Below are 13,536 nucleotides of genomic sequence, written 5' to 3' on the forward strand. Positions count from 1 at the left end.
ATGTTTTTTAATTCGCGAATAGCTAATTAATGTGAGCTCGTCCACGCTACTAGACTAGGTGAGCGGTTAGAAAACATTTAAACTATCATAATATTTCTACATGTATTGCCTATAATTAATTATACATATTATTTTAAAAGCTTTTTCGTCACATTATAACTACATTGTTAACAAGCATAGGCGATTATTTGAATCAATATGTAGTTTTCAATTAATCGGCATCAGATAAGGGTACTTGAACATATTAATTTATACATTTTTCATCCTTACTTAAGGACACAAATAATACACAATTATGTCACTATACTTGAATTTCTTACTAAATTCGCATTACACTTAACCTCTAGATTAAATGATTTTCGGTTACATATGGCGAGAGCTCGAGAATCCTTAAGTCACTGCTGTGAATCAAACAATTGATCTTCAAATAACAAATTAACGATAATTAAACTTCAGATGAGAGAGTTTTACATTAAGATTTTCCTTTTTGAGAGGGGCGGCTTTGCTTTTGAATGAGGTTGGATGACTTGTTACGTTTAGTAATGATTGCATGAATTTCATTAGCAATTTTGAGGCGTCTGATTTCAACGCAGAAAAAGATAATAATGGCTTAATTTAGTAAAACATTAAGACAAATACACAATTAACTCGGCCGTGGACTACTTTAATAGGCTTTCTGGTGTGGACAACATTTTACTTAAGGAAGAATGAATGAAACTGGTTATTGGTGCTCCTAAGATGATTAATACGCAATGAAATACCACATAAAACTAACTTCAATATATCTGAAAGATTTTCTCGCTTGACAATAACCTTGGAGCGGATGGCGCTCGGAATCACTTTCATACAACAGGAAAAACTTAATCAGTATAGCAGGCCTGTTAAGAAGGGCCGCTAATTCGCACTTTTACCACATTTACATATTTCTGCAAAGGAAACAAGACACTTGGCCTCCTTTTCCTTGCTTTTATTCGCCTTTTAATCGCATTTTTGCCTTCTGGGAGAAGACAGAGGGGCTGCAAGAAAATGCGCCCAGGTCGGTAAATTTACGGACCTATTGTAAATAACACAAGCATGGCTGGACCTAAACTGACGCAAAGAGGTGTGGTCACTCCGAAAAGATGACGACAGCTGTTTGACGCGAGTAGGCAGCAATTCGCAATCGCTATTTCGAGGACAGTTCGAAGGCACTGTCGATAGCAATTTAGCACAACAGTGAGATATGTATTCTACATATCAAACGCAATCTATAGGAATTTCAACAAGATGCGAGGGGAGTACTACTCAACCCAAAACACTACAATTGAAAATGACCGAGATTAAGAATGAGCGGAAGCACCTGAGTTTGATAATTACGTCACATGGGCTGACGACAATTTTACGTCCGACACAGTTACAATTAGATTTTCAAATTGATACTTTTCACATTACTTTGATATTATACGGCCATTGCAATACAAGATATTTAACTTGAGCGGTATACAACATTTTCATTTATCAATATGTTTCAATATTCCTGAACAAACATACATGAATGCACGCAATTTTTCAATTCATGTCTAATAATACTCATAAATGGATACATTTTTATTAATGAGTTCTACATATTTTGTGAGGTTTAGATAACTTCTGTTACGAGAAACGATTAGGAACGCTAAATCGTTGTACAACTTCAAAGATTTCAAAGGGTCATCAGTTTTGACACATTTAACTAAACGCAAATCAACAAGAGTTGATTCTAGGTGTTTGACCACAAGATTTTTGTCGACTAGCGGTAATAAAGCAACAATTTGTATTCTCGGATTCGGACCTGAGAATGCGAAAAGAACTGAAGGTCGTAGCTCTTCATGATACTCAATTAAATTAGAGAGATAATGCAAAGACATGGTTTTGATGCCGTGAAATATAATTTCTGGACTATTCGCTAGGCTAGTCTGGAAATGCAATTCATACCATTTTTGGAATCCTAAGCCGCGTAGATTTTGAACAATTTCCTCTTGTTCTGTTAATCCGTAAGTGGGATTAAACAATTTAAATTTAGGCAAAACTGTACGTTGCGCAAGTAGGTACTTAAATGAAGAATCTTGCATGAGAACTTCGTCTTCTTTATAGACAGGATAATACAATTTATGATGTCCAAAAATTTTGACAAATTAATTTTCCTTTCTCTCTCTCTACTAAACTACTGAAATACGAACGAGTGACGAATAAGTGAACGAACGAGTGGATATCGTCACAAACATAAAACAAATTGACTTTCTCTCAATGATCAATGACTTAAGTAATTAAGTTTTACAGGAATCAAATAACAACACTGACTTGATGAGTTAAGAATTCTCACGCCTCCGTTTTTCTTTAACTACTACTATTATACCTTCTTATTAATGTTACTAGGAAGAAAAAAGAAACTTCACCAGTTGAAAGAAAACAGATCGTTCTTCGAAAGGTTGCGGAGGGAAACAAATATTTCGTTCCGCTGTTTCCGCTTTTTTTTACAGCCGTGGTTGACGGCGAACGCAAAAGGAGAGGCTTTTTGTCCAAAAGATTGAAAACTTCCTGTCGCGGTCAATTTTTCCTTCCTATTTTCTTTCTAGGTGTGAACCATCTTTGATCTTGTTTTTCTTTATTTACAACTATCACGGGGGGTGGGGGTGGAGAAAAAACGAACAAGATGTTTCTGTGAGTGTTATCTTAAATTGAAAAGATTAGAACAATAAGTTCCGTAATGAATCCATACCTAACTCTTTTAAATTTGTAAAAGAATGTAAGAATACGTTTACGTCAACAAAGCAAAATGAAAGATTTGTTGTGTCTCTACTATACAACTATCTTGTGATTTCCAAATGAACAAAATCTTTTGAATTAGGTGTACCAGAATTTCTTATATTACGAAATATGCTTTAATTTTTTTCTTTGATTACAACACAAGTATTATTTCTCCTTGATTTTTTATACTTTATTTGCTTCATTACCACTTTTAATTGCCATTTTTTATTTAGAATATATCAGGGGTTCCCTTATAATTTTACTAGAGGCGGTATAACTGCTTTTCTCTTCCACTCAATCCGTGTAACTTTGCTTTTATTTTCCACTGAACCGTCGTGGCTGATTTCCCCTCCCACTGAATTGAAAGGTGGTTGGTTTTATTTTCCATTGCTGGTGGTATGTCTTTGAATTCTTCTTCCAATCAGTCGGCATAACTTTGTCTTCCTCTCCCACTAAAGCGGTATGTCTTTGATTTCCTCTCACAATTACCGTTTGAGTTACAACTTATAACAATAATTACTAATTCCTCTTGCTATAAGCACACGATTTTAACGCGTCTGTGCACAAGATTACAAATTAAATGTGTTTGCGTACGAAAGTACTGTCGCGCCCACGAACGGTCCCAAGGGGCACTGGACCTTCGTGGTCGACTGGTAGGATTTTCAGTGTTAGCAAATTGTAAAAAAACACCGCTTCTGTCATTTGCATACAGAGAACAACGAATAGTTTGTTCACGCTCCCAAGTAAGATCTGGTAGATTTCAAAATATTGGTTTTATATACACGAGCGCTTAACTAATTTATGGGCGTACTGACAGGGTGTGAAGACACCGACAGAGAACGATAGCCGAGAACAACAAGTATTTATATACCGCCAGAGGATAGTTATAGCACAACAAGAATAATTCACATCAGGGCCACCATTTATGTGGGCCGGGGTTCGAATCTCAATGTAGCCATCAAATTATGTCAGCGGGGACATATTCCAACGATTCAGTCATCAAATTATGTGCGTGACGCGGAGTATCGCTTGTCACAGGCCGACAACAATTATGTCGCACGTGCACATTCCACCAATCTGTCACCAAAGTATGTCTTGGTGAAGGAGGTTGTTATTAGCACAATAATAATGAACAATAGCAAGAGGTAGCCTTGAAAAAGGCTGTTTATATAGGGACTTTAAATTAGTCCGTGTCACAGAGGAGCTATGCAGCTCGGATGATAGATGGTTAAATAACATACAATTTCAATAACAACCGAGTCAGGGCGCAAAGGCGCAGATGTCCATCTCAAGCAAATAGGCTATCGAATGACCACTCGTCAAGGGGACAGCTTTAGGGTCCCGTAGCAATAGAAATAACAAAAGCAAGGCGGTTTTCGTCAGAATAAGGACGAGGGTGGTCAGTACGCAAGAGAACGAATGATTACGAGTATTATGATATTAGCGAGTAGGCGTCAGCGAGTTGGAATACCACTGCTATCAGCCGGTTCAGAATACTTAGCAAATTAGCATATCCAAAACATATTATATCGTTATAATTAAACACGAGATTACAGCTCGAATTAAAAGAGATCTTGTAAAGCAAAAGTAATTAGCAATTCATACAAACGATATTAAAACAACTAAAAGGTTTCAAAGTAATTTTGAAACTACTTGGGAGGTGATTCCCTTTACAATTAAGCGGCTTGATGGAAAAAATAATGCAAATGACAGGTACATGAAAATATTAAATAAACAATGGTAACCCACCTGAGGTCCTACCTCCAGGCACTCCAAGTCGAGATGGGAAGACTCCGGGGTTACCTGGAAGTTGCTGTAGCCGTTTCGTACGCACCAGGTAGCACAATCTCTTAAAAGCACTAAAAACACTATTACGATAAAACTTCTCACTTGTACTTCGAGCGGCTGAAATACAAGAGCAGGATAGACGGACGATGGTCAGGACTTCATGTAAGACGATGTCGTCACTGAGCTTCGTACGGGATTAGAAGTCTTCGAAATTTGGGACTTCGCACAAGCTGGTCTTCTCCTGGATGGATGATGGAATAGAGGTGAGTCGAATGGAAAATTCAGTTCCCAGGTTAGAACGATGTCCAACAGGATTTCATTCCAAAGGTCATCTGCTGTCTCCAGTAGACTACAACATTGGGCACGTCGATACGAGGCGTTAATATAGATCTTAAGAAAGATTATGAAACGTTCACCAAAAGGAAGTATTGAGAATGTTTTTGAATGACGTAAACAACGCAAGTTCGAGTTAGGAAGAATTTTATTAGCTGGCTCGAATAAGTCCGTGGACTTGATACATTACAGCGGGAGCTTGTGCCTCTTCGAAAGGTTATCGGAATTCCCCCGAAGGGGGCAACGGGCGTAACCCCCGCCTCTTCGAAAAACTATGTAGTTATTCCCCGATGATAATTCCCCAATGATCCCAAAAAGAGAGATGTACTCACTTTTTGTTTTGCCCTTATCATGTTCACACGGCACTAGGGTAGGGACGTGTGAATGCAGGGGTACGCCAGGGTTTTACCTGATTGGATTTCTAATTATTTATGAAACGAATTTGAGAATTTGCGGCTGCGTAAGCAGTCGGAGGGCGTATCCTAAAAGCTTCCTTTACATGGGAAAATTTCTTGATATAAAAACCCTGATAACCTGACGAGGTTGACATTTGACTTCATGTGTACAAAGAGTCACTTTTGGTTACAGATAGTACAATTTACTAAGACAAATTTAATTACACCATGACTCTACAGACACATTATATTTCCAATAAAATTTCAAGGGTTTAAAAGTTCAAACTTTGCAAGTGTGCTGTAAAAATAATAACTTAGGTCTGTGACAAATTATATTACTAAAACGTCCAAAAACAGAGTGACTAATCAAATTTACAATCGAACACTTGTGGGTGTATTACGAGAAAAAGAGACTCTGTGTCATAGTTATTGAATATATTACTGGCTAGCAAAATAACCTTTTTAACCTTTAAGTTAACTAAATGAAATTCAGATTAATTCTGTCGTCCCTATTTATTTAAGATGGTGATTACCAAAAGTAGGAATCTATTACTTTCCTTTAGGAGGAAATATTATCTTCTCCAGACGAGAAAGGTTATAGTTTAACTGCTTCTTGAGCAGACAGTCAGCTGGCTGGGAGGGATGAAGCAGACAGAATATTTCATCCAAGAAAAAAAATAAAAGACAGCTGGAAGGAACCGAATGAACGCGAAGAGAATGACTAACATTTCCCTGTTCTATTGCTTTTCCTTGTTTTAAGATTTAAGAAAAAAATAAACTTGTCTACGCAATTAGTAAAATAATTGTCGTTAAGTGTTTGAGTAGTTGTGGAGTGTGGCAAAAATTTTGGCGGCAATTGAGATGGCGCGTGTGGCACACTACAGTACAAATTAAATGAATCTGAGAACGAGATTACAAAATAAATGCGTCTGCGTACGAGATTATAAACTATATGATTTAAAGAAACCAACAAAGGTAAAATACATTTTTAAGAAATAAAAAATAAAAAAAATATTTACTTTTATCCGTATATTTTATTTATAATTTTATTATCAAATAAGATTAGTGATTACATATACATCATGAATAAAATTGTAATACAGTATCATATATAATATGAAGAGTATATAAAATAACCTATTTTAATTTTGAATTCATATAAATGTAAACGATTATATCATAATAAAAATTTCCATTCTGAAATTGTAATAAGTATTATAGAATATATAACTTCACTTACTTCACTTACTTATTTCACTAACACAACAAACAAATTAAAAATTATAAATGAAATCCTCTTCCAGGAGTAAATCAAAAATTAAGCGGATATAGTTTTTGTTTAATAAAACATTATCTAACGCATAATTAAATTACCAGTCGTCAATTTCACAATCATGATATGATGAAAAGATTTCATACAGTTCATGAAATATATGTGGTCGTACCATAGCACGCCGTGCATTATAACACATTTCATAGTCTAAAATAATGCATTCATGTTCATCTAAAATGCGACTATTTTCAAAACACCCATAACACAAAGATCTATGTTCTTGCTTCTATCTTGAAATACATTACAGCACACACTGTTCATTCGAAGAGAAAGAAGCATAATCATACACGCAAAACTTGTTTTCCATACACATTTTTATCTTTCTTTCAAAACAGTTCAAACAAATCACAAATGTATGAATCTGATAATGTAAGTGATTCATATGATAAATAAAATATATTTAAAAACGTTTTATTTCATCTTTAATCTTTATAAAAAGAATTAAAGTGCTTTCCTACGTAAAGTTCAAACACTATGTCATGAGTTTTCTTCTGAATTCCGACACACTTTGTTTCAAACTATTATTAAATATTAACAAACATTTATGTAGATTTTCGTCTGTTATTCTTATTGAACAAATAAAGCAAAGTAGTGATTCACTCAGTTGATAATTCTCAAAAAGTTGTTTTACACAAGTCACTTATTTTAAAACGATTGCACTTACAATTCACATTGTCTAATTCGTGAATTTCAAAATGTGTATTAAGAAACACTTTTCTCAAAATAGATTTCATAATCATGTCGCTAAAATCTTCTAAACGATTATTTATTTCCTGCGCAGGATAAAATATTTTCAATTATCTTGTTCTTCAGGATCCCATGGATGTTGAAATAATTTTCTGATGATTTTCACGCGCGATCTGTTTTTCTCTCGGGTAAATATATTCAGAAGCAAATACTCGTCTACTACACATCTTCACAAATACTGTTGTACGTGAGTAATGTTCCTATGTAAACAATAACAATTCTGCGAATGCGCATACGTTCTACAAAAAGTTGAAATTATTTACTTATACGCTTGTACAGTATATGTAAATTTTTTATGTTAAAATATGACTCTTGGAAAATCACAATCAGACCGTACCAAATGAAATATAATGCTTTTATAAAGATTATTAAAAACGCATTGTGTAAGAATATGATCTTTCTTACTATAAATATTACGTATTACATATAGATTTTTCTTAATTTCCTTCCACGTATCTTATTTGATAAAATACTACAAGTTTCCAAGTCCAACAATTCTTTGCTTTTCAACATACAACTATGTATATTGTTATTTTTAAACTGTAGTAACATGTAGTAACAAAGAAAAACTCTGTTCGTCATCAATTTAATTATACCTAATTTAACAAAATTAATATCAATACTTGATTTATCACATCAGCAATTCATACGTTTACTAATGCACAAACACTAACTGAATAATAAACACGTTTCTTAATACCAAGAAGTGCGTCTTTAATAAGAAAATATTCTCAACAACTGGGTGAAAGTATTAAAACCGTGTTTCTTTTCTCTACAACTACTGCACTCTAGCGGAATATTATTGTGTTTAACTTTAAATACTGAGTTACTTACATACTATACAAACTCTGCACAAAATAATTTTAACTATGTTAAACTCAAATAAATATTAATGTAATTTTCAATGTTGTTAGTCCGCTTACTATGGAAGTTTAGTTAGATCGTTTGCATAGCAAATTCGAATTATTTCTCTTACTTTTATTCATTCAGTTCTGCAAAAATTTAGTTGTCAAAAATTGATTGTGAGCCGATAAAATTAAAATCTGTCAAAGTAAAATCAGTTATTGTTAAAAAATTTTGTTTATACACTTCTTAAAATATGTTATTGTCAAAACAATTAATATTTAGTAGTGCAAATATTTCCAAATAGTTTTATTCTTTATCTGATTTCTTAAGATGACATAAACTAAAATAAAAAATTAATAAAAAATATGTGAAATATAACTATACATCTAATTTTTTATCTTTATAATTAAATGTTTTTCACTTTTACATGTTTAATTTTTTATAATAGTTGTATTTTATTAATATTTAAATTTTTCAAATTACAACATACTTTTATACATTTTCACCCGAAAATGAAAATTACCTCATTATTATAAAAATTGCAACATAGGTTACAAAAATATATTTTATATATTAACATATTTATATATTATATGTTATATATAATATATTTATATATTATATATTATTAATTACCAGAAATTGCGTGAGTTTGGTGAGAGTAGGGTGGCATCAGAAGGAAGATTTCTTCCAGTGCCTTTCCCGCTGGAAGCGTTCCTAGCATCACTGTAACATTCCCTCTTTGCACAGCCATACTTAATCTCTGTATAAGATATATACATCAAATGATATATGAAAATAAAAATGAATATAAGTAATGAACATGTGTTAGTAGTATTGGTGGGAAATGTATCCGAAACGGGGAGAGGTAAACACAATAGAAACCCTTTGTATTCGTAATAGAGAAGCACCAGCGGGTCGCCTCCAGACAATGGGTAAAGAGTATAATTGTATAGAAATACACTATTGTTTAAATGACATATGATGACAGATAATGGCTGGTGTACTATTGTATGTATAGGACTTACACAAAAGAGAATAATAAAAGATGTCAAAGTTGTAAAGATGAAATGATTTTAAAAAACATTGGAAATTTGTTGAACAATGGCAGATTGCTATAAAGAATAATAGAACTACACAATACATTGTAGCTGTATGAAAAGAATAATAAAAGAGAAACCTCACAGCTGTACGTTTTAAAATAATAAAAGAGAAACCTTGGAAAATCATTGAACAAGTGTCGTTTGTTATAAAGAATAATAGAACTATAGAATACTCTGCAGGTGTATGTTTTAAAATAATAAAAAAGAAACCTTGCACCTGTAAGCTTTAAATAATAATAAGAGAGAAACCTTGGAAACTTGTTGAAGAATATTACATTGTTATAAAGAAAAATAAAAAGACTTTTAACCCGGGCGGAAGAAACGCGGACGGGGGGCGGGAAGGCGCGGGGCGCGAATGGCCGGGTGCGAACGGTAAAAGAAATGTGTGCGCGGATGGTAATAAACTTGAAAATGAAGTAAAAGAGAGGAGAATAGTATTTACTTTGAACGTATATATGAAAAGAATTTTGATATTTTTTGTTAGTGTAAAGAAAAGTTTTTATGTTTTTGTATTGTGATAATGACATGTTTAAATATTGTTTGAAAAGGAATAGGTGATTTGTATAAACTTGATGGTATTGGAGGACGCCATCTTGCTTGTTTGAACTGCTTAAATAGAGGAGTTTTGGAAAATGTTGTATGTATTTTAGCTATGGCTGCTATGCAGAAAGAAGATTTGGTGTACGTGGATAAAGAGACGTTGTTTTGTCCGCCATGTGTGGAGAATAAGCCGAAGACCGAGAATAGCGATTTATCGGTAAGCGGCAGAGCAGACTCTCCAGATAGTGTGGAAACTATTTATTTATCATCATCATCATCTTCGGATGATGATACTGATATTGAAGAAGATGTAGAATTTGTGCCAGGATCACCATCCTTGTTATCACGAACAGTACGATTTTGTAGATCACATTGTACGTGTGGAAATTTTAAAGTGGACAGAAAGTGCATTTTAAATGCTATTAAAAACTGGGAAACAAATAAAATTTTAATTTGTAGTGGTTGTTTTGAAAGTGTTAACAATCAAATGGCCGATGAATGTTTATTTATGACTGAAGAAGAATTGGCGCAAAGAGCCATATCAACTTTAATAGAACTAGGAATTGAAGAATTGTTTTATACATATGCCAAATCGCATATAATTGGCATATCTACACAAGAGATGTTTTACGAATTGTATTATGATTTGATTGAAGAAAGGGACAAGACATTTTTAACTAAAGTGATTGATATTTTTAGAATGAAAGACAGAAAACATGTGTGAACTGATCTACAGATGTAAAGTGAACTTTGTGTTTGTGTTTGTGTAAATAGTGTAAACACATGCAAAAAGTGAAATAACAATTTATACTTTTAACTTTTGACTATAAATGTATGCATTTTAAAATTTCAAATCATCAATTTATTATACGTGAATTTTGTTTAACTGCATGTGATGATACAGTAAATTTGCATTTTTTAATAAAATTACCAGTAGAATACAATGTACTTCCGTTAGGTTGTCAAAACAAATTGAATGGTTAACATTAAACTTACACGGATTAACTTGGAATGATAAATGCGGTTATACTGTATTACACATACGTACCATTATATATCAACTTTGTAAACAAGATGCAACCTTTTATTGTAAAGGTGCAGAAAAAACAATTTGATTAAAAATATTTTTGCATTAACTAATATTTTTATAACACTGAATGTATTGTATGCAAACAAGAAATATTAATAATTATTATTATTATGTGTAATGAATGATATACCATTAAGTTTTTTTGTTATTGTAATTTTATTGTATTGTATTGTGATGATAAAGAAATATAACATAAAGAAATAAATTTTGCGTTATAATAATTTTTCCTTTTTCTTTTTAAAAAATGGTTATTGAAATAAATAATTAGAAAAAATTTGAAAATGATAAAAGTAACATATGTTTGATATTTATTTTCTTTTGCATTTCCTTATACTATTTGGCGATTAGTATTGTTTCACATGTTTGCATTATTTTAATTTTTCGTAATATTATTTTTCAATTTAAGAAAATATTTAAAGATAAACAAATAATAATAAAATATTTAACAAAGTATTACAATTTAAAATTTACATGTATATAAATATATATTGCTTTAAAGTAAAATTAAAGTTTAATGGTTAAATAATTGATGTATGAACTATTAATAAAAAAAATGTTTTGAAAATACTAAATTAGTTGAACACTTTGTATGACCGTGTTAAAAATTCTAAAGAAAACCTTACCTTCGTATTTTTTCGTTTGTTTTGGAAAAACGTTTAGTTAAAAAGTATGACTTTACGAATAATTTTTTGTGTCATTTGAAGTAACACTTTATGTAGAAAATGTTTGGAGAATTTGTTTTACTAAGTAAACTTTTTATTTTTAAATTTACGTATTATTAACAGAATCGTTTTACGAAAACTAATTATTTAATCATGTGCAATAAATTACACGAGCATTTCGTGTGAACTAATAAAAATGATTTGAAAATAATAAAATGTGTGAACTTAGAAAACATATATTAATATTTATTGTTTTGGATATAGAATACAATTTTACTTTGTTTTGATGTTAGTATACTTTTAAAAATACATATATACATACCTGTATAATGAAAAGCAAAACACATGTTGCAGTTGGAAGCTCTGCTAACCAATGGAACCTATATCTTTACCAATGGAAAGTAAATACTAACTTGTAACACGCATGCGCATTCGTTAAAAGTTTATACGCATGCGCAAATTTATTTATGAAAAGCAAAACACATGTTGCAGTTGGAAGCTCTGCTAGCCAATGGAACCTATATATTTACCAATGGAAAGTAAATAGTAACTTGTAACACGAATGCGCATTCGTTAAAAGTTTATACGCATGCGCAAATTTATTTATGAAAAGCAAAACACATGTTGCAATTGGAAGCTTTGGTAACCAATGGAAGCTATATTTACCAATGGAAAGTAAATACTAAATTTGTAACACGCATGCGCATTCTTTAAAAGTTTATGCGCATGCGCAAATTTATTTATGTATACACAGGAACATTACTTAAATAGTATAGTATTTGTGAAGATGTATAGTAGACGGGTATACCATTCCGAGTATATTTCGCCACGAGAGAAAGAACTTAAACTTGTTAATAGGAAGAAAGTTATTTTTGTAGAAGATCATAATATTGGTGAAGTGAAATTATTATATCCTAATGAAGAACATTGTAATTGGTTTAGAAGATTTCATCGAAATGATGAAATACAATTTGAAAAAGTGTATCCTAATACACATATTGAAATTCGTGAATTAGATATTGTGAAATGTAAGTGCAATCGGTTGAAAGTCAGTGACTTGTGCATGAAAGAACTTTTTGAAAATTATAAACTGAATGAACCACTACTTTGTTGTGCTTGTTCATTAAGAATACCAGATGAGCGCCTTCATTTATGCTTATTATCATATAATAATCGATTGAAACGTGCTGTGTGGGAATTTGTAATTAAGAAGACAACTCGTGACATAGTGTTTGAATTGTACTTGAAGAAACATTGTTTAGACGATAATTATAAACAAAACAAAACGCTTTTAAATAGATTTAATTTATCATATGAATCACTTACATTTTGTGATACTTATATTTCTCAGTTAGTAGAACTGTTTTTTAAAAAAGACAAAGATACCTACAGGAAAAAGATCGTGTGTGTATAATTGTAGTTCTTTTTTTGTGAATGAACAGTGTGTGTTGGAATGTATTTCAAGATGGAAACCAGAATATAAACTTGTATGTGAAGGTTGCTTTGAAAATTCAAGTATTATAGAGCACCATGATTGTATTACTGCGAACTATGAAATGATGTGCTTTAATGCATGGCGTGTTATGGTACGAGGGGATACTTTTGATGAACTGCATGAAATCTTTTCATCATATCACGATATTGAAATAGATGATTGCACCTTTATTTATGTGTTATATAATATTTTATTAAACAAAAATTATGTCGATTTAATTACAGAGCTTTCTTAGAAAAACATTTTATTTATAATTTTTATATTTTTAATTTGTTTTATGTGTTAGTGAAATAAGTAAACGAAGTAAAAGTTATACAATGGAAATAGAATAAATTTTGTATTGTAAAATATTTATTATAATCGAAAGAGAAAATTTTAGTATGTTGAAATTGTTTACATGCACACGAATTTAAAATTAAAATATAATATAATATTACA

Source organism: Thermobia domestica, chromosome 17 (assembly GCF_964235325.1).
Source record: "Thermobia domestica chromosome 17, izTheDome1.hap1.1, whole genome shotgun sequence".
Classification (NCBI taxonomy): Eukaryota; Metazoa; Arthropoda; class Insecta; order Zygentoma; family Lepismatidae; genus Thermobia; species Thermobia domestica.